This window comes from Lissotriton vulgaris, chromosome 1_1, assembly GCF_964263255.1.
Source record: "Lissotriton vulgaris chromosome 1_1, aLisVul1.2, whole genome shotgun sequence".
In the NCBI taxonomy this organism is placed as follows: domain Eukaryota; kingdom Metazoa; phylum Chordata; class Amphibia; order Caudata; family Salamandridae; genus Lissotriton; species Lissotriton vulgaris.
In genome coordinates this window covers 251886616-251908562 of record NC_141685.1, presented here as the reverse complement: position 1 = coordinate 251908562, position 21947 = coordinate 251886616, and the positions used below count along the sequence as shown (strand labels likewise).

The 21947-nt window shown below is 46.9% G+C and overlaps 5 non-coding genes across 5 annotated transcripts; 4 read left to right on the top strand and 1 right to left on the bottom strand.

Annotated features, from left to right (window-relative positions):
- Positions 1–2606: 2606 nt before the first annotated feature.
- TRNAP-AGG (transfer RNA proline (anticodon AGG)) lies at positions 2607–2678 on the bottom strand. Its single transcript has one exon. It is a non-coding gene; the product is annotated as a tRNA-Pro (tRNA).
- Positions 2679–3378: 700 nt separating this feature from the next.
- On the top strand, positions 3379–3451 carry TRNAF-GAA (transfer RNA phenylalanine (anticodon GAA)). The gene has a single exon. It is a non-coding gene; the product is annotated as a tRNA-Phe (tRNA).
- A 1191-nt stretch (positions 3452–4642) lies between these two features.
- TRNAY-GUA (transfer RNA tyrosine (anticodon GUA)) lies at positions 4643–4728 on the top strand. The gene is given in 2 exon segments: positions 4643–4679; positions 4693–4728. It is a non-coding gene; the product is annotated as a tRNA-Tyr (tRNA).
- A 528-nt stretch (positions 4729–5256) lies between these two features.
- Positions 5257–5328, top strand: TRNAD-GUC (transfer RNA aspartic acid (anticodon GUC)). Its single transcript has one exon. It is a non-coding gene; the product is annotated as a tRNA-Asp (tRNA).
- Positions 5329–6490: 1162 nt separating this feature from the next.
- On the top strand, positions 6491–6562 carry TRNAE-CUC (transfer RNA glutamic acid (anticodon CUC)). Its single transcript has one exon. It is a non-coding gene; the product is annotated as a tRNA-Glu (tRNA).
- The last annotated feature ends 15385 nt before the right edge of the window (positions 6563–21947 follow it).

Below are 21947 nucleotides of genomic sequence, written 5' to 3'. Positions count from 1 at the left end.
TGCATGACGGTTCGGCGGCTGTTTTAGGATGGCCAAACCGTCATGTGCACTTACATCTCTCCAACTCAGCAGACAGAGGCTTCCAACTCCCGATGGAGCGCAATACAAGCCCGCTCTGCCCAATCCCGACACTGCTAACATGGGTATGAGAACAGCGTCTGGATTGGTTGTTGGGAGTCTGGGAGCATCAGCCTTTGCCCAGAAGAGCAGAAGGGATGGTGAGCAGAAGACAGGCAGGTATGTTTATTTAATTGTTTATTTTGTTACAAGACCCCCCTCACTCCTGCACTGGCTCACCACATTTCCCTGACACCAGCCGCTGCTGGAAGCGATAAGGGCCCATTTTGTTACTGTGGGGCTGGTTTTGCAGCAGTGCAGCAATATCGGCCCCCCGGAACACAAGCAGAGGTGCTTTGCACTGCGCTCCCCCTTTGTGGGCTGGTCCAACAATTTGCCAGGGCTGCTTTGGGTTCCCAGCCCGGCCCCGCGTCCAACCAACCTTAATTACCCACATCTCCCCTTCAAACTGGAGGCAAGGTGGTGGTGGTGGATTAATTGGTATGTGAGTGTGACAGAAAGGAATTGTGGGAGTTGGTAGGTGTTAAACATGGTGCCTGTTGAAAGAAGAAAAAAAGATTAAAAGCGATTTATGCAGAATCTCTGGAGCTGGGCCAGAGGGACAGCTTTATGCACAACCTTCATGCAGACTGGTCAGTGCGGCCATCTAAAGGTTGGCGCCCTGGACCTGGGTCCAGCTCAGCCATGATAAATGTCAGTCCTGGTTATGTTATCACATCCCTCAGTTGTTCCTCCATCCGAGCCACCGAGGAGACTAGGCGCAGCCTGTGTCTTTGTGCGTGCAACCGTCTGCGCTTAGTTCAACAATTACGCTACAGAATAAAACCTATGCCGTATCTCTATGCCATTCACTATACTACCCTGTATAACCGTCAACACGAGAGCTACAGAACAACCTGGGCCGTATCTCTGTACCATTCACTGCAACACCACTCACAGCGATCCACATGACCAGTGGCGGCTGGAACGCATCGGAGGTGGTAAAGCGGGATTGGGATAAAAAAAATCACCTTCCATTTCCCTGTGTCCCTCCTTGGTCGTCTCTCCACGTCTCCTCTGGCCGGAACAAAGCAAGAAGCACCCAGGATCCTCTGAGCCAATCAGTATGCTGCAATGCAGTGTTGTGATTGGTCTGAGCGCTGTGGTTAAGTGCTCCGGTGGGGCCAGGGAGCTTGAGCATGTTCTTTACCCAGGCAGCCTGGGTGGAGAACATGCAAAGTGCACATGACTGTTTTACCGGTCGAAGACTGCCGGCAAAAAAGTCCTACGCACTTACAAAGTGCTCACCACTTCTGCCCAGCCTCGGCCCACAGAACTGCTTCAGCATGGAAAATTAAAATGATATTAACCTTGTGTTATTATCATTGTATTTTCCCTTTTTTACACTGCTGAAAAGCAGCGAGGCAAAGTTCCTCCGCCTTAGCTGAGAAGCCGCCACTAAACATGACTGCTACAGAACAAACCCTGTGCCGTATTTCAATGTTGTTCATAACCTATCATAACCATATTCATCAAATGAAGTGCTACAGAGCAAACCCTGTGCTGTACCTCATTGCTTCGTTTGTAAAAAATAAAAAAAATCGGTCCCAGGGCCCTTATCAGGAGTCCACTGTAGCTTGCACTAACTATTGCCGAATCCAGTGCAGTCAGTAACAACACAACTATTAACCATCACACTCCTACAGGCGTGACAGTTCAGGATACTCCAGGCCCCCAGAGCTATAACAACGGCTTGGTCGGCATGGATTAGTTGCTTATAATGTATACTGAACAAATAAACAACTATAGTTATTCACATTACACATACAGCGCCACCATGTGGCAGGCTGTCATAAGTGCCAGTGTTAGTAAATTAAGTGCCGATGCTGAGCACCGGAAACCAGGGGCTCAAATTAATCACTACCGTACCTCTATGCTAAACATAACCATCAACTGGACTAGTGCTACAGAACAAAACCTATGCTGTATTTCAATGGCATTTACCTTCCCGCCAAACATAGCCTTCAAGATAAGTGCAACAGAATATAATTGATGGCCTATCTCTATGACATTCGCCATACCGCCGTGCATAACCATGAAAATTAATGTCTCTAAAGAATTCTTGTGCCAATAGAAAATCTATGTGACATTTAATGTCCCGTGGAACATGGAGTGTACCAGTTACAATCACTCCCGGGGGGGTTCTGATGGTGTCTTCACAATCCCCTCACACTTCCCAGAGTGTCTCACACTCGTGTGCTCTCCCACAGCTCAGCCTACTGCCCCAAGAGTTTTATTTTAACAAACGTTAGCAGCCCCCGCGTAAGATTTAAAGATTTAAACACGCATAACACACATTGCTCCCCTCAGCAACCCTATTCCCCCTCCCGCCCAATCCCTAGGCGTTTCTGTTCCTTGCTCAGGCACTGAGCGGGGCAGGTTCTTGGTTCAATCCCCCAACAACGAGGTAATTTTTCAAAATGTGCTGTTCTCTCTCACATTTTTTTCATAAAATAATTTGTTGATGAAAAAGTTTCCTGTCAAAAAGAGGGCTCGTCCGGGATTTGAACCCGGGACCTCTCGCACCCTAAGCGAGAATCATACCCCTAGACCAACGAGCCATGTCGTCATCAGGGTTTTTCTCTTTACTTGTCCCATGTAGCAACTCCAACACGTGTATATTTTAATCTGCATAGTTCTCTTATGTCTCTGTCTCCCTTGGGTATAGCCTGGAATAACCAAGTAGGTGAGAAGGCAGAAGGGCGGCGTCTTTTGATAGGAGTGAGGACCTGCTTTAGAAAACACGTGTTTCCTTGTATTCAACAGCGGAAGGAGGAAGGAAGCAGCCATCCCATATATGTACCCAGAATATTGTGCGAGGGGTCTCTCGCACACGCCGCCTGCAGCATGGGTCTGTAAGGGTAATACACGTATGATCCTGTTTCACCCGGAGCTGAAGGGTTTGCTGTGGAGAACAAGGAATTGTATACCAAGTGTTCTTTTTAAAACTATTGATGGACAGACACCAGTTTAAGGAACACATTCAGGTGCAATGTCCGCCCTCGCCGCCAGGGGGCCCCCAAAATTCACACTGCCATTGCCTAGTTGTGCATTGTCTATGGGGCGGTGTGACAGCTGTGTCTGATGTCTTTGGCCAATCAGAAGTGTCTGGAGAAGTCTCTTCGGCGGTCTGTGGGGGGCGTCACTCTTCCAGTTACTCTGTACATTCCCACACTTGCACACATGGGGGACTATACGCTCTCAATACAGCATTGACCCTTACTGCGATTTGAGCCTCAACAGGAGCCTCTCGGAGCAGGTGCCGAAATAGCTCAGTTGGGAGAGCGTTAGACTGAAGATCTAAAGGTCCCTGGTTCGATCCCGGGTTTCGGCAAAACCTTTTATTTTTGGAACACATCGGTTTTTTCTTCCACTTTTCAACCCCCCTCCTTTCATTCCTTCCTTATTCCTTTATTGACACATGTTTCTCTCAATCCTACTCCGTGTGAGTTTCACTATTTGACGCACATGTTCGGAAGGGTTGTGTGGCTTGGGAAATGTGTGGACGGTTGAGCAAGTGAAACATGTAAAAATGGATGATGATTAAAAACATCTGTTATTCCAGCACGAAGGTGCCCTATGGGGTGAAGCGCACATTCAAATAGAGCCCTACCGTGTTCTCGAGGTGCTGAATCATAACTTGCTTTGGGACCCGGGTTAGGGCACACAGCAGGGGGTCTCTGTGCTGGAGACAAGGATGAATGCTTTACCGGCCACGCGGCTCACTGAGGCGCTTCACTTCCCATCAATCCTTCAAGGACTTGTGATCTGCCCTTCATAGTTAAACTGGCCCCTCAGTGAGCTGAAGATCCCCAGGTCAAAGGGCGAGCGGTCCGCTCTTCCCCAGTTTAACCTGTGCATTCTGGGACGTGAAGTTCTGATTGTTTAATGGGCTATCCAGGACTACAGATCCCAACATGCAAAGCAATAAACGTGGATGGCAGAGCTGCTAATGCACGAAGGATGGAAGCTTGAGTTATCAGCTGTTAGGGTCACACTGTAGCAAGAACACCCCACACCCCGGTGCATTCAGAGTCAGAGAGCAGTGCCCTGGGGAAACCTTCTCAGAGGGACGTGCTTTTCATAGTAACAGATATCAAAGTAAGCGGAGAATTGAATAAACATTGGGGGCAGATTTATGAGGCTGTTGCGCCGCAATTGCGTCACTTTATTTGACGCAACTGCGGCGCATACAATGCGCCCTATTTACAACGTGACGCATCTAGGAGATGCGTCACGTTGTAAAGCCCTGCGCCATAAGGAGGCTTTCCCCCTCCCCCCCCATGTGTCTGAGAAGTGCCTGTGCGTCCGGGTTGGTAATATGAAATAGATGATGTGCTTGTTTCTGTTCAGCCCTTTCGAGGGGCAGTGGGGGGCTGCTGTGTAAAGGAAGGTCTCCATTGGAGGGTTTGGTGTTTTCTCAAGCCCTGGAGTTGGTGTTTAGAAACAGAATGCGAGGTAGATGGCTTGGCTCCGCTCCCACTCCTCATGCGATATAGCGCCTTGTCATCCCCTCCCAACCTAGCCTTCGGTAGCTCAGTTGGTAGAGCGGAGGACTGTAGTGGAGTGACTGTCATCCTTAGGTCGCTGGTTCAAATCCGGCTCGAAGGATTTTTGCAAACTCTTCACTTTTTTTCCCTCTGCTTCCCAATGGAAAGCGCCTCTTTCTCGGACCCTCACACGCCGGGGCTTTTCCTGCCTCCCCTCTTCACCTTTGCAGCCCAGCTCTCTCCTCCGGCGGGGGTGAGGGGGGTGGTGTCTCTCGCCCCCCCCCCCCCGCCCTCCCTGTGTGCAGCCCCCGCTGCAATGCCCCCTCATCAGACAGAGCCAGGGGCCCCTGGGCTGAAGGGCCAGTCCGGGGCCCCGTCTGAAGCAGCCCTGGGAGCTGGTTGTGGTGACTCTGGCATCAGGGGATGCTGCTGAGAGCGTCTGCCTGGAGGCGAGAGGGTTGCTGTGAGGTGTGAGGGAGGAGTGTGTTTGTGTGTGTATGGTGGGAGAGAGTGTGTGTGTGTTTGTTGAGCCCGTGGCCCCCTGTGTTGGTGTCAAGGAGTTGATAAATGGCACGAACCGGTAGCATATAGTGAAGAGGCGGCTCGAAGGCCACACGAGGAGCGGCCCAGCAGGTCGAGATGCATCGGTTCCTCGTTAGTATAGTGGTCAGTATCCCCGCCTGTCACGCGGGAGACCGGGGTTCAATTCCCCGACGGGGAGGATTCGGTCGCCTTTTTTAAAGCATGACAATTCTACCTCTATTTTAAGTGGCATCTAGAATGTGACACCCCTGCTATTGTTTACTGGCGCTTTTCATGTATGACGTCATCTCCGTTAACAGAAAGACTTACTAATACAATCTCACCATTTTTCAAATCAAACACGGGCGATTTTTAAGGCGCACACTTTTTGGGAAGCATTTCTGCCTTTCCATGTTCAGCTTCTGTGTACTTTATTGGAAAAAGAAGCGTGCACGAAGGGTTATTATTGACATCAGAAATCAACGGACTGCATGATCAACATAATGCATTTAAGCCCGTTTCCCTTTCTACAGAAACATAAATGAAATGATGGATCGTGCTCTGAAGGAGGAATTGTTTTATATGACGGTGAAGCTTTTTTAAAATCTCTTTGTTTAAGTCTAATGGGTTAGAACTTCCAGTCATATTGTGAAAGTAAAATTTCCACTGGCGGCCTGCACTCCCGACCAGCCTCATCAGAGATCTTATATTGCCTAGGTCCAGCACGCCTACCAAATTCCGGTCAGGTTATAGCAGTGTATTCTGGGACTTGTAGTCCTGTTCCTAACACTCTAAACTCAGGCCGAGGGGAGCCAGCATCCAAAGTAACCCCCTGGGCTGGGAGACGCGCTCATGTTCGGGTCTGGGCTAACTTGAGAGCTTTGTGGAGGCCTCGGACGAGCTCCAGGGATCCCCGAGAAGGGCTGCTACCCTCCGGCAGGGGTCCCTGAAAATTGGCGCTGACTCCCGCCGGTGCCCTGAGAAGAGGCACTGACCTCCCGCCGGTGCCCTGAGAAGAGGCGCTGACCTAGAACAGTGACTGGTATTTTTCTGGATGGTTATAATTGGTTCTTGCTGTTTTCCGCTCTCCAGTTCCTTGTGTGTTTTGAAGGTTCCTTGCATCTTCCAGGGATGGAAACTCTCCCGAGTTCTGAGTCTATTTAAATTGGTTTCCTGATGGTCTGTAATATAAAGCTGTGTAATTTCTGTGTCTGTTGATGTTTTCTTAAGTTTAGTAAACACTAGGTTGAGAGTGTTGCCCTGGTATGTGTCCTTTGGATGATGGACAAATTCACACCATGAACAACACATGTGCTTTGCAACCTTGTTTTGATTGACGTTTTTGAAATGAGAAGGTACGCTCCCTGGTGGTCTAGTGGTTAGGATTCGGCGCTCTCACCGCCGCGGCCCGGGTTCGATTCCCGGTCAGGGAAGTTCACAATTTTTTTTTTTTTTTTTAGTGTATGGTTCTGTTCCGGGTAGGGAAGGATTTGTTTCAAGTTATTTATTTTGATCATATAACACATTTCTCTTTTAATTTTTTTTTTTATTACAAGTATTTTATCACAGAAAAGTGAAAGCTGGTTATCAAAGCTTATACTTCACAATGGATGTATTACCACTTGGAAGAAGCATTGACAAATGTAGATGGTCTGTTTCTTTTGATTTATGGGCTTTGCCTTGAGAAACACCACATTGATAGGCACTTCAATGTAAATCAGGCACACATGGAGATGTGTAGCCAGAGCAAGGGGGAAACAATCCGCCTAAACACACATAGCAGCAAGCGGGCAGAGGGTGAGAGCCTGTAAGTAAGTGTACAAGCAGGCAGCCCTGGTACCACCCAGGAGGAGAACTATTGCAAAGGTTAAGGGCTATTATTCCCCATTTTCATGTGTCTGAGAAGTGACTGTGCATGTGGATTGGTAAAAAGTCAAATGATTGATTTGCCTGCTTCTATTCAGCCTTTTTGAGGCATACGAGGGGATGTTTCTGTGGAAAGGAAACCTTCCATTGTGGGATTTGGCACTTTATCAAGCCCTTGAGTTGGTTTTTAGAAAGAAAAACCTGCCTAGATGGGCAGCCTCGGTGCTCACTCCTCATGCTATATAGCGCCTTGTCAATGTCCTTTTACCATTGGCCGCTTCTATTGCTGCACACTTTTGCCTACCTGCTGTTTCAGTTGCCTGCCTTCTCGGAGCTTAGCCTCGTCCTTAGAGGCAGGCTACAAATTCATGGCAGCTGCGCGGCCGCGCCGCTGGTGCGCCAAAGGTAATCCCGTCTGCGCCCATCCGCCCCTGGACGGCGCCAGGGCCCAGGCCCCCTGCCCGTCCAGGTAGGAGTGCAGTCTGCTACTCACCTTTGGAGACTGCTTCTTAATTTCCGTATTTTTTTATTGTATAAAAAAATATATATTTACATGGAGCATGGGATATACATGAGTAGAGGAAAAGGGAAGGGAGAGAGGAAAAAGAAGAGAAAGAGAAGGCGTGGGGGGGGAGTTTGGCCTTCGGCCTTATACGTCTTTGCGATAGTTCCATTGTCCAAGTTCAGTTTGTCGTTGTCTTCTGCCGCCCCCTTCGCGATGCTTCGTTGGTGTTCCTTTTCCTCGCCCCGGACGATTGAGAGGATAGAGAAGAATAAGGGTCGAAAGTGAGAGGGTGAAAAAGGGAGGCGGAGCCTTGCACAATGGTTCGCTTTTGTAGGTGCTCGGATCCACGGAGTGAGCTATCTCTGATGTTGTCTAGATTCTGAGCCTATGGGGGTTCGTGCGATGTTAGGTAGAGGTCTAGGGGTCCCCACATGTTCGACTGCCTGTGTGTTCTCGGTGAGTGTTTCGCTGTGATGTTATCTGCCCCCCTTAGGAACGTGACCCAGTTGAGCCATGCCTTGGGGGCAGCTTTTGAAGTGTCCTTCCAGTTGCTTAGGACTATTTTGACTGAAGCTGTCAGCAGTAGATCAATGAGGTCCGATCTTCTTTTGTTGTGATTGACGGGGACGCAAAACCTAGGACTAGACTTGGGAAATCTATGTGTATGGTTACTCCTGTGATCTCATTGATAAGTTTCCCAATTCTATCCCAGAATTCCCTGAGCTTAGGACAGCTGAGCAGAAGGTGTTCTAAGTCTCCCTTCCCTTGGCCACAATTCCAGCATGTATCACTGTCTCGGATCCCTGAGGAGGCTAGGCGGGCCGGTGTCCAGTATGCCTTGTGTACTAGCCAATATTTGGTTTGGTTGAGCGCAGCCGTTATCTTTTTCCTAGAGGTGGATCTCCATAACTCTGCTTTCTCAGCCTCGCTTAGTTCCCTACTAGCTCAAGCTCCCCAGAAATTTGTGACCTTATCATTGAGTTTGGTGTTTTTTGGGCGGAGGACTTTGTATAGGTGTGCTACTTGGTGTCCTAATGTGTTGAGACTGGTTGCAAGTTGTATAAGCGATGGCGTCTGGCTGTTGAGGTTTGCCTTCCTGACGGCTACTTTAATTTTCAGGAAGTTGTAGAGCTCTATGCCTTGTAGGTTGTGAGTTTCTTTGAGGGTGTCAAAAGTTGTGTTTGCACCCTGTTTCTGAAGATCTTGGACAGTGGAGATGCCATGTCTGTACCATTCGTGCATGTCTAGAACCTTATCTCTGTATTTCACTGTGGGGTTGTGCCAAATGGATTCAAATTGGCCTCCCTTGATGCTTGTTGTAAGTATTTTGTCGATGCTCAGGAGCGCTCTTTTCGTGTTTTTCAGGACTGGATTGTCCTTGGCTGCTGGGTGTCGGGTGGCGGTGAGGAGGGTGATGGGGTTCATGCCTTTTAGTAGTCCCCGCTCTAGTGTTAACCACGCTGGGGTGTATTCCTGTCTTGGGTCCAGCCAGTGTAGCCCCTGTCTCGCTATGCATGCTACCTGAAATCGTTTGAAGTTTGTTATGTTCAGACCTCCTTGGTCTTTTGAGAGCCTGAGCTTGTGTAGGCTTATTCTGGGTTTTTTCCCTCTCCATAAGAAGTTGTTCAGTAATCTGTCTAGCCTCTTGTGGAAGTCTTCTGTGTTAGTCAGAGGGAGCATGGTTAGCATATAGTTGACCACCGGTGTAAGCATCATTTTTATCGCTTCTACCCTCCCCCACCATGTTGTGAATTTGGGGGACCACCCTTCTACTTTGTCTTTAATTTTCTGGATTGTTGCTTGTTCGTTGTGTTCCAGTGTTGTTCTTAGGTCTCTCTCAAAAAGGATGCCTAAGTATTTTATGGGCTTCTGTTGCCATGTTAGTCCTGACGTCCCTAGTACCGTGCTTGTTGTGTGGATGTTTAAAGGTTTGCACTCTGATTTATCTTTGTTGAGTTTGTACCCCGATACCTGTGCGTATTTTTCAATAGTCTCAGTTAGTGCTGTGATTGATCCTTCTGGGTCTTCTGTGACTATTAATACGTCGTCATCATACGCCACTAACTTGAAGGTTTCTCCCCCTATTGGTATCCCCACTATGTCTTCGTTTGTTCTGATCATCGTGAGGAGCGGTTCTATGGCTAATAGGAATAGGGCTGGTGAGAGTGGGCAACCTTGTCTTGTTCCCCTGCCTAAATTGAGTGTGTTTGATGTGCTACCGTTGACCACCACCCGCGCTTTGGGGTTGTTGTATAGGTCCATAACCATCTTCCTAAAGTTTGGTCCAAACCCGAATTTCCCCATGCATTTATCTAAAAAAGGCCATGAAACTCTATCGAAAGCTTTCTCCGCATCGAGGGCTATCATTACCGCTGCGTTGCTGCTTCGGGAGGAGTGGTTAATTTTGTGGCATAGTAGTCTCGTGTTGTCGTGGGACATGCGGTTCTTAAGGTAGCCAACTTGAGAGTTATGTATAAGTTTGGGTAGGTATGCGTTGAGTCTATTAGCAAGTATTTTTGCATAGATCTTGCAGTCTACATTTATGAGGGAGATCGGTCTAAAGTTTTTCGCCTCAGTTGTATCCTTCCCCTCCTTTGGCATGACAATTATGTTTGCCTCAGCCATTGAGGGTGTCATGCGTCCATTCTGGACACATTCCGTGAATACCTGTTTCATTGTGGGTTTGAGAATGTGTAGGTAATGCTTGTAGGAGCCAGCTGTAAAACCATCTGGCCCTGGTGCTTTATTGTCCTTGAGGCTTGCCGTGGCTTTCTCTATCTCATCCTCTGTTATGGACAGCTCTAGGATGTCGTGTTCTCAGTTAGACAGTGTGGGTGTGGTTATGCTTCCTAGCAGCTCTTTGCCCCCGTCCTCCTTTAGCGTTTCATCTTTGATATACAGTCCCTCATAGAAGTCTCTGAAGACCTCTAGGATGTCTTTGTTTGCAGTCATGGAGTTGCCCAGTCTGTCCTTGATGGCCGCTATTGGGTGTTGTTTCTGTTTCCCCCTTAGGTAGGATGCTAGATTTTTGCCCGCTTTGTTTGCAGTGCAGAGGTTGATAGATTTATATTTATTAATCCATGTCCCTGCTCTCTCACTCAGTATTCTATTAAGTTCGTACTTCTGTTTGGTCAGGCTCGTGAGTGTGTTCTTATCCTCCATTCTGGCTATGTGGCTGTTCTCCAGCCTCTTAATCTCTTTCTCTAGGTCTTCTATTCTCTTGTTCCTTCCTTTGTTCATTCTGCCCTTGATTGTCATGACTGTTCCCCGGATGGTGGCTTTTAGGGCCTCCCATAGTACTTCCCTGTTTGTCTCTGGTGTGTCGTTCATTAGCATGTATTCTTTAATTGCTTCCTCTATCTCGGCTTTCGCTGAAGTGTGCCGGAGCAGACTGTCGTCGAGTCGCCATCTACGTGTTGGCTTTTCGTTGTGCTTGCCAGATAGTGTTAGGCTTATGTGCGAGTGATCTGATACTGATCTGAGTCCTATCTCCGTGTGGTCTATGAGGTGAGTGTGTGTTTCTGACATAAGGATGTAGTCTATTCGGCTGTATGAGTTGTGTGGGTTAGAGTAAAATGTGTATTCCCTGGCATCTGGGTTGCTTAAGCGCCATGGGTCTCTCAAACCTAGTTTGGAGCAAAGTTTCTTTAGGATGTTGGGATTGTTTGTTGATTGGCTAGGTCTGAGTGGGTGCTTGTCGATTGCCGGGTCAAGAACTTGGTTCATATCCCCCGCGACGATCAGCAATCAGCGACGATCAGACTGCTTCTTTTAATGCAGACGTGGCCAAGGATTGTCTCCACTCTATAGATGTCGGTACTGGGGCAAGCGTCTGTAATAGGTACCATTTTTCCTTTAATAACTTACCTAAGGTGGATGGGAGCGTGAAGGGTTCACGACTCAGAACTAGCTCTCTACTATGTTTATCGTTAAACTGTAGGCCCCTTAGTAAGCACAAATATGAAATTCTAGATATATTGATTAACTAATAGCCAGTGGGGCTGTTCTTGGTAGAAACCTGGCTCATTGGGCAGTCAGCTCCAGACATATTGGAGGCGGTACCTGAGTTCTATGCCATTTTAAGAATGGACAGACCTGTGCAGAGAAGTGGGGGGGCTAGCAGTGATTTCTAAGGATTTTAAAGTGAAAGTATCTGCAATGTGGATTTCTGGCTTTGAAGTGTCATTTTTTTCTTTATCCTTTAATAGTGGTTGGTCTGTGGCTGTTTTTTTCTAGTTTATAGGCCGCCCAAACCTGCTAGGGTGTTGGTCAATGGTCAATGCTTTGACAGAGGTGTTACCCCTTTTGCAATTCACTACTCCAACTTTTGTGGTCCTAGGGGACCTGAGTCTACATTTTGATGACAGACGTAGTCATGAAGCCTCAGAGATTACTATTGAATTAGAGGCTTTAGGATTGGCTCAGCTAGTACACGTCCCTATGCATACTAAGGGAAGTACCCATGACAACATCTTTTCGAATAGTGCTCAGATAAAAGCCCTGCCCCCCATACCGGTGACATGGTCTGACCACTCCATCCTCCCATTAAAGATCTCGGTATCCTGGAAGGGTTCAGGCCAGACGGAACAGCATAGAGTGCCTAAAATGACCCATAAATGCGCACAACCAGCTCCTGATGCCTTTACTGCCAAACTGACAGCGAGTACTCCAAAGCTCGAAGCCTGCCCACTGGTAGCTAACAAACAAATTTCGGCTTGGATCACGGAAGTGGTGGACTCATTAGCGCAGCTGAAACCTTATAATGGTTTTCTGAAGAACCGGGGTTTAGAACCCAGCGGCGCCAGGGAAAACGCCTGATGTCTTCGAGTTCCCCTGTCTTGGCTAACAGAGACACGGGACACTTTTAGGTGACGCCAAAGACCAAATTTATTGGCTGCAACCAGGAACAGAGGTCTAGGAAGCACAACTCTTGTGGTTCGCTAGAGACTGTACAATTTAGTAGAGCGAGACATCGTCTTTTATGCCAAAAATCACATTCCTGACTAGCATCAATTATTTACAAACGGACCAATCGAACAGTGACATTTCAACCCATTTTCAGTTATTCAGCCCACCAGAAATGACAAGGCAAAATCCAACATTCCTGCTCGCACAGGCCCGACAAACCCTTAATAAAAGGACCTCAACCCAAACCATAATTAAGCCATAAAAAGGAAGGAACAGAAACAGATGAGAAGCAAGATAAAAGGGTGTGTGCATGTACCATAAACTCAGCAATGTCCTGCTCTTTGATCTCTATCTGACCAGCTGCCTAACAAGGAACTGGCTCAACGAGGTCAGCCTCGGGCAAGGGAGTCAGTTCATTCAGGTCACTCAGAAGTCAACTAAAGGTGTACGTGTCCCAACGGCTCGTTCGGCCGTAGTCATCGGCCTATGTGAGGGCAACCACAAAATGGCTGCCGTACACAAAATGGAATCCGAAGGCTCAAACGAAATCCCTGAATACGTAGTGTTTCCATTGATCGATTATGACGAAAACACTCGTACATACCGCACTCGTCATTTGCGGTCCGCTGATACCAAAATTGCCTAGATACGACGACCTTTATTGAACGGGTTCAGAATCACGGAACTTCATTCCGCCTCAACCATTCAGCGGAACGGTTTTCGGAGGAACTATTAACTCTAAAGAAAGAATGTAAACATCTTGAACGTTCTTGGAGGAGGAACTACCAACCTGAGGCTAAAACAAGTTACTTTTTACGACAACCTTTATTTCACGGGTTCAGAATCACGGAACCTCAGACCCTCCTTTTGCCCTTACATAGGCAACAAACCCAAACTCATGTCAGTCTGAATCCAGGTCTATATTCATCAGATCATCAAGATGTTGCTGTAGCATCATCCTAGTAATTAGCAACTCTCCCTGGACAGGTCTCCTTGCACACGAAGTAGCACAAAGGCCACAAATAGCAGGAGCACACTGCACACAGAGACAGAACAGGAAAAGGAGAGCTAAGATCATCCCAATGACCATCAGAATCTTCCATCCTCACGTGGACAACAATCCCCATAACCATCCCATCAACGACCAATCTCCTTCGTCCACATGTACAGACTCGGAGATCTTATGTAGCTTGGAAATGGCTTGGAAAACTGTAGGAGCGTTGTCTGGAATGAAAACGCAGCAGCTCGATTGAATCAATTTACATACCCCCCTCTATCTGCAAGTATGACATCTAGCGCAACTCTGTTCTGGAGAGTCATAAGACGATCCGACTGGAGCTCAGCAGTCAAGTTACTAAGGGCACCGGCAGTTTCGACTATGGTGGACTCAACCACTCTCGTCAACTGTCGAATGTTCCTGCTGTTAGCCATAGGTCCCCAAAATGGCAGAAAACCCTTCAGAAAATCTCCCAATTCTTGTCCTTCAGTATCTTCCTTACTGAAGACACCTCTAACAACTCTCGTCTTGTGGTTATCTGCTGCAGCTGTATACGTGGGAGGCAACAGGAATGAGACAAAACATGTGCCAGAGAAATCAGGGGGCAACCATGTATACGCTCTATCGTAACAAATGAAATAGGTACCCTTAGCTGCTAGAAACGCTGGGGAAGACTGGGACGCAAAAACATATGTCTCAGTGCAGACACTCTTCCCTAACTGAGCTCTCGGATTCTTGCCATTGCCTTGCAGACAAATATGACCCTTACGGGGCACTATCCAAATCGGAGGGGATTTTTTCGCTCGCTGGTTAACACTCAGACTAACTCCATATCCAGTCACGTTCCAACCAATATATGCTTTTGTCTCAACTCTCGGGATAGTCTCATAGGAACTAATTTCTCTAATCATGTCGACTATACCCTTGACTAGAGCACTAGTCTTTGAACTATCTTTTACAGAACATAGGGGGTAGACTTCACAAGCATAGATGAACATCGTTCTGTGTGCCCAGACAGAACCATTATAGCTAAAAGGCAAAACCAGGTAAGGAATACCTTTATCGGTAGTATGAGGCATAAGACCACACACCCAACAATTAGTCGTGTTCACTACTGGCTGGTGTAGGTGCAGAAGCTGAGCAAAGGAATTACTAGTGAATTTCAGTCTTCTAACAGATTCATGTTCGGGCAGAGGCTGAAAAGAATGTAAAGAAACAGTAGGAGGAGGCATAGGTTGTGTAATCAGTGGAGAAGTGTGGCTCAGGGGTTAGAGGCGGCAGACCCGGAAGCTGAGATCGGCCCTGGACCAGGGTTCAATTCCCCGCCCCGACGGGGGTTGGGCTCAATAATTCCACGGACTCGATAATTCTCACTCCGGTGCCTACTCGACTCACGGGTTCACACTCTGTGACTCTGGGCAATAGCTTGCTTAATCTCCACAACGGCCCCTCGCGGCGGGATGCCTGGCTTTCACCTTGTGGATACCCTGCCATGTTATCTCACAGGGGAATACCAGGACGGGTTCCCTAAGCAAGCGCATAGATGCCTGCGATGTGGGCGATTTGCGCTATATAAATACATCTACATTTACATAATGGGCATGAACGTCACTTGAAAAGAGAATGTTACATATCCAATTAAAAACATCATTAAGCTAAACAGCATAAACAAACACAATATTAAAAAATGTTTTCTACTCATTATAGTACATATTTTGCTCTTGAAGCTCATTCTTTCAACAGGTCTCCATCTCGAAAAACTCCATCCTCTAATCGTGCTGTTCGCGGCGGTAGGGTGTTCCGCGCTAAGGAATGCGTCTGTCAGTCCAGGGGACGCCCAAAGACCAACCAGAACCGTCGACCTTAAGTCTTCGGCTTGCACTTCAAAGACTTGACACCGCGACCTTACAGCTGAACCCGGATGGATGTTTGAAAAACAAAAATCAAAACAGTTCCTCGGAGGAGAGCTTAACCTTAAAAATCAGAAAAGAAAGAATTTATTTGTTTATTAGTCCAGCGACTCTTGGTCTCAAATTATAATGCTCTTTGCCAGGCAATGTCTGTTCTCGAAACAAAAGCTCAGGTTCAGAAGTATCCAAACGATTCGACGGAGGCACAGCTTCTTGCAGAAGGTCATCGCTTTCTGGTTCAGAGTTCTTTCCAATCAAATGGGCATCGCTAAAAGGCAGAAAACGAGGCACGGTTTCAGTCTCAGAGTCAGGAAGTCCTTTCTGGACCCACCAGTCATACGGCAGAGGCAAAGGGGCCCTCTTACAATGTACACCGTGGATCCAGTTCTTTTTACCACGCACTCGCACTGCTGATCGTGTGGACAAAAGTACCAAGTAAGGACCAGTCCACTGGGGCTGCTCGTTCTTCGTCCGCTGGAAATTCTTCACGAAGATCCACAATCCAGGTTCGATAGCATGTCCTGGATTTTCAGATGCTTGTGGCAAGGTATCATGAACCTGTTGATGCAAAACACGCAATTTGGCTGTCAATTCATAAAGGTAATCAAGCAACACAGGGTGCTCTATCTCACTGAATTTTGTCGGCCGCGGCACTCCCCACATATTTGCCGGGCGACCAAACACGACCTGGTATGGACTAAGTCCCATTCGTGAATGCACAGTCATTCTTGTGCACAGGAGTGCTAACGGTAAGGCATCGGGCCATTGAAGACCAGAGCTCGCCTGAATCTTGGCCAGTTTTAGCTTAAGGGTGCCATTATAGCGTTCTACTGATTTGCAGCATGGAATTTGTGGCAAATTCCTAACCCATCACACACTCTCTTCATCACTTGACCCACAAATTAACTCCCATTGTCACTCCAGACCATTCTCGGCAATCCATACCTAGGGAAAAATTACTTAATAAGGGCTTTCGCTGTGGACAGGGCAGTATTATCTTTCAAAGGGTATGCTTCCACCCATCTTGAAAAAGAGCAAACAACTACGAGCACGTACTTCAGGTTGTTGCACCTCTCCATGTGGATGAAATCTAGCTGCAAAGCCTCGAACGGATACGTCGGAGGAGCAAAATGACCAGCTGGAGTTGGAGTTCCCTTACCAGGATTGTATTTCAAACAAACCATACAATTCCTGACCAAATTCTCTGCACACTTAGGAGTTCCTGCACTGTGCCACACTGGAGCTAACAACTTACAAATCCCTTTCACACCTATATGAGCCATCGTAACTACTGGAAGTACATACGCATCGGGTAACAACCATCGCTGATGCTCTGACAACTCAATCCAACAACCATTCAAATCCAATTTACCCTTGCTTTCTCTCCATTCATTCAACTCTTTCTCTGTAGCTTCAGCTTGGATGGACTTCACGCTCTCTATCGTATTTTACACATACTTCTATCCGGAACCCATCTCGCCGGACCCGCAACATACATTCGACTCATCACATCTCTCGCAGTTTCTTTCGCAACTTTGCCTGCAAACGCATTACCACGACCAACATCATCAATAACTTTCTTATGCACACTGCATTTCACGATCGCAACTTGCAACGGCAAAGTAAGTGATTCAAGCAGTTCATTCACCAACTGACCATGCTGAATCTTAGTCCCATGCAAAGTCAGGAACCCACGCTCTTTCCACAAACGTCCAAAACTATGAGCCACACCGAACGCGTACTGGCAATCAGTATACACAGTCACTTGTTTTCCTTTCGACAACACACATGCTCTTGTCAATGCAATCAACTCTGCTGCTTGTGCTGAATTATGTGGAATACGTGCAGCTTCAACAATCATATGCAAAGTCGTAACAGCATACGCCGCAGTCGTATCACCATTCGGAAGCTTAAAGCACGAACCATCAACCCATAAGGTACCATCACATTCTGGAAGAGGAGTGTCCCTAAGGTCAATGCTCCCTTTCGTTTCTTCCTCTGTCCTAAGGAAGCAATCATGCTGTTCAATAACATCTGTCTCAACTGAAATCTGCAACAACGTAGCTGGATTCAACGTGTTGCATCTCTTTATATGCACATGACTCGCTAAGAGTTTCAATTCATAAGCTGACAACCGAGCACTAGTTAAGTGCTGTGTCTTGGTGCGATTCAACAAGGTATCCACTGCATGTGGAACCATCACAACCAATGTATTATCCATCACCAAGCCAGCAGACTGTCGAATAGAAACAGCCACTGCCGCTGTAGCTCTCAAACAACTCGGCAACGCTCTAGCTACCGGATCCAAAGTCGACGAAAAATAAACACATGGACGCTGCTTATCGCCAAACTGCTGTGTCAAAACTGACAATGCACATCCCTCTCTCTCGTGGACATAGAGTGTAAAAGGCTTACTGTAGTCGGGAGTACCCAACACAGGAGCCGAACACAACACATCGCGCAATTCTGAAAAGCTATTCTGACATTCGTCAGTCCAAGGAATAGGATTTGGAGTATCCTTAACAGTAAGAGCTATCAAAGGTTTCGCATGCAAAGAAAAATTAGGGATCCACTGTCTACAGTATGATGTAATACCCAGAAAAGCACGCACTTCTCTCTGTGTCGTAGGCACACTCATTTTTGCAATAGCTTGAATTCTTTCTGGGGTCAATCTTCTTTCCTCCTTCGATAAGAGGTGACCTAAGTAGGTAACTTCTTGTCGACAATATTGCAACTTCGAAAGAGACACCTTATGATGGAAATCCGACAAATGCTGCAACAACAACAAAGTAGCCTCTTTACAAATCTCTTCATTGTCAGCCGCAACTAACAAATCGTCGACATACTGAATAAGGGCAGCACCATCAGGTAAAACAATCGAATCAAGCTGTGTTTTCAAAGCCTGACTATAGATCGATGGACTCTCACAATAGCCTTGAGGAGCGCGCTTAAACCGGAAACTTCGGCCTCCTAAAGAGAAGCCAAAAATATCTCTACTCTCCACGGTAATCGGGATGCTGAAGAAAGCATTCTTCAAGTCAATCACTGAAAACCACGTGGCTGAAGCCGGAATCAAAGTCAGTAAAGCGGTGATATCTGGAACAACAGGAATTTGCGGAACAACAATCTTATTCACCTCGCGGAGATCGATCACGAACCTATATACAGGAGGCTGTGAAGAATCAGTTGTTTTCAGAACAGGCAAAACCGGACTATTACACACATTACCTCTCGTCTCTTCAATCACACCTTTCTCAATCAGATCATAGATGATCGCCAGAAGTGCTCTTTCACCATCACTGGAAATCTGATATTGGGGAATACGTGGCAATCTAGCATTCGCTTTCAACGTCACAACGTATGGCGGAATCTCCAAAAGAGCCACATCATTAGGACCAGTCGCACAAAGAGAGTCAGGGAGAGAAGACAATTCAACTGAAAGTTTATCTTTAGATAAGTACATCGGAGAGATCACTCTCTTACCTAATGTAAGCTGTACTCCTGAAGGAGAACAATGTAGCGTCGCATACAATCTTTTCAACAAGTCTAATCCCAACAAGTTCTCACCACAACCTGTCGTCAGAATAAGGGGTGCTTCGAATTCACAAGGTCCAACAGAAATAGACAATGGACTGGAAATCCGATTAGTAACCGGGGTGCCAGAAAAACCTACAGAAACATTCGTTAAGCCAGACAAAGGTGCGCTAGGGAGTTTAGAGTGCATAATAGAACTCTTTGCAGCACCAGTATCCAACAGAAAAGGCTCTGACACACCTGATGCAATCACTTTAACATAAGGTCCACTCTGATCTACTGGAACTGAAACAACTCCCTCTCTTTGTCTATGGCTGTCCTAGCAATCATTACCATCCATATTCTCACCTTCGACATAGTAATCATCCGCATAGTACTGAGCCGTCCTACCAGACGCACCATTCTGCTGATCAAAGCTATTCATAGAATTCTGTGGAGGCAAAGAACGCACATTCCGAGGAAACACACCATGTCCTCTACCTCTAGGAGCTTGCTGAACACCTCGACCTCTCACACCAGAAGCACCATTCGTGCGCTGTAACAGAACCGGACAACTACTCTTAAAATGACCCTCTTCTTTGCAATACGCACACTGATTAGGACCTACAGGAAACCGCTGTTGAGAAGACTCGAACCTTTGCGAGTTTCTCTGATACTGCTGAGGCTGCTGATAATCGCGCTGATTATTACAGGGCGGATACGCTTGCTGTAAAAGAACCTTCGTCTTTAGCTCTTTAGTCTACTTGTCGGCTCTATCTTTCTCGTCTTTATCTCTATTCTCATAGTACTGGGCAGTAGCCAAAATCTGCGCTGATGAAGAAACAGCCCAAGCACTCTCAGAATCCTTCAACTCGGGAAGTAAATTATTCACAAACTTGTCAACGAACAACCGTTGACCAGCTTCCGTACTCATGTCCTGACCACTATGGTCAACAAACGTCTCTTCGAACCGAGTGAAAAAGTCAGACACACTTTCGTCTTTCTTCTGCTTACATTCAGACAACTTGTCCCAATTAACACTCACGGCAGGCATGAAAGTCTTCATGTAATTAACAATCCTACCAGGGAGTTCTGCAATTAAAGCCTCTGCTTTAGCACCACCAACTTGTCTAGCATCTGTAGCGCCAATGTTAGCCCATGTATCACCTAACTCTTGCGCATGATCCGTATGACGAATCATTCCCCATATAGGCTGTGGGACAATATTCCCAAACAACATGTCTATGTCGGCTACATTCATAATACATGAATCGGCAGTCTGTGATAATTCCTTATAGTACCCTGCAGGATTTTTACGTGGATCAGGCAAAGACTGCTAAAGGGCCAAAACTTCAACTCGTTTTCATGGAACATGTACCCAAACACGCTGAAAATGAGCCGGTGCGGCTATAATACCCAACCCAGCGTCAGCCTGAATTGCATCTTTCCACACCGGAGGAACCTCTCTCATTGGATATTGTCGCACTTTTCTCCTAACAGAAGGATCAGGCTCAAACAACGGCCTAGAAGGTGACTCACTCCTAAACGACAACAATGTCGCAACTGCTTTCTCAACATCAACACCCACTATAGTTCCCTTCGCAAACTCGGACTGTATATGGAACAACTCAGGCGGAGACTGTCCCAATTCACCATCTTCCCATTCTTCACGAAGGAAAGTACACATTGTCCCAAAAACATATCTCTGCGTCTGTGCTTCCCATTGATGGAAAACATCCATAACAGACTCAAAATTATACCTTAAAGGGTAAGTAACCCATTTACGCGCTAAATGATCCAAAACTGTCCGCTCATCGGGACCAGGCAATTGGCTGCGCAATTGTTTACGCTCTGAAACAGGGGTTATACCCAATGACCCAAAGAGAGGAGAAAAGAGACCAGTAACAGTATTGGTCATTCTTTGTCTAACAGAAAGAGAAGGTGACGACAGAACAGGAGGAAAAACAGGATGAGCAGAAGTATGCATAGGAGCAGTAGCAGAAGGAGTAGATAATACAGGAGTAGGAGTTGGAGACGAAGGAGGTAGAAAAGTCGGCGGCCCTTGAGAAGGCTGCGCCAAAGGAATAGGAGCAAACTGAAGAGGAGCTGGCTGTTGTAGAACCACAGGAGGCAAAGCAACCGGAGGTTGCGCAACTAAAGGTGGCGGAGGTGCTGTAGCACTCTGCACATAAGGGGGTGGCAAACTCAACAAATGTGCCATCAAAGGATCTTTCTCAAGGTCTTTCTTTGCATCTTGTTGCTGAGGTGGCAAAGCTGGATAACATTTATCTATCGCCATTTTACGTTGCCTAAGCAACTGTTCACTCTCTTGTTCTTCTTCGTTATCTCTAAACTGTATAGCAGCTTGCACCATCGAAATACCTCGTTCTCTTTTATTTCTCTTCGCTAACTTAATTTCTTTCTGTTTGGCTTCCTTTCGCCAAAGGCGGAAAGAGTCAAACATCGCCAGCCGGGCTTTCTTCTTGAACAGTTTGACTTCTAAATTATCTAAAATCTCAGTTTCAAAGCTACTATATTGGGGCCACTTCAGGACACCATCCTTCCTAGCATATCTAATCCATACGTCATTATACCTGATAGGGCCCACACCATGTTTTAAATAGAGCTCATAGGTCGGAGTTCCAATCAGAGCCACCGGACACGAGTCCCCCAATCGGGAATCCCTATTACATCCGCAACAAAATATCTTTCCAAGTTTGCTAAGACCAGGCGCTCTCTAGTCTAGCTTCAAACTTCAAGGGAATATCGAATACTATAGCCTCGCGAATACACGAGTCCCTCTGCTTTGGAGCTTGCAAGTCCCAAATCAAAGATCCCAAGGGGATACCCAAAACAAAACTAAGGACTGGGAGACGCTCCACTCATACTTAACTGAAATATCGATGACGTCGCCAGAAGACCCGTCTATTGTCTCGCACTACAAATCGTCTAATGGCTCCAAGACAGGGCGACAGTCAGGGCAGCCGTCTTTCGTAGCCATCGGAAAGCGGGGAACCTTTCAGCAAAGACTTTCAGACCACGACGACATACAGGGGTCGATGAAGTGGCAGGCCTTCCTCCAGAATTTCCACACGAAGCTTCTCACGATCTTCAGGCTT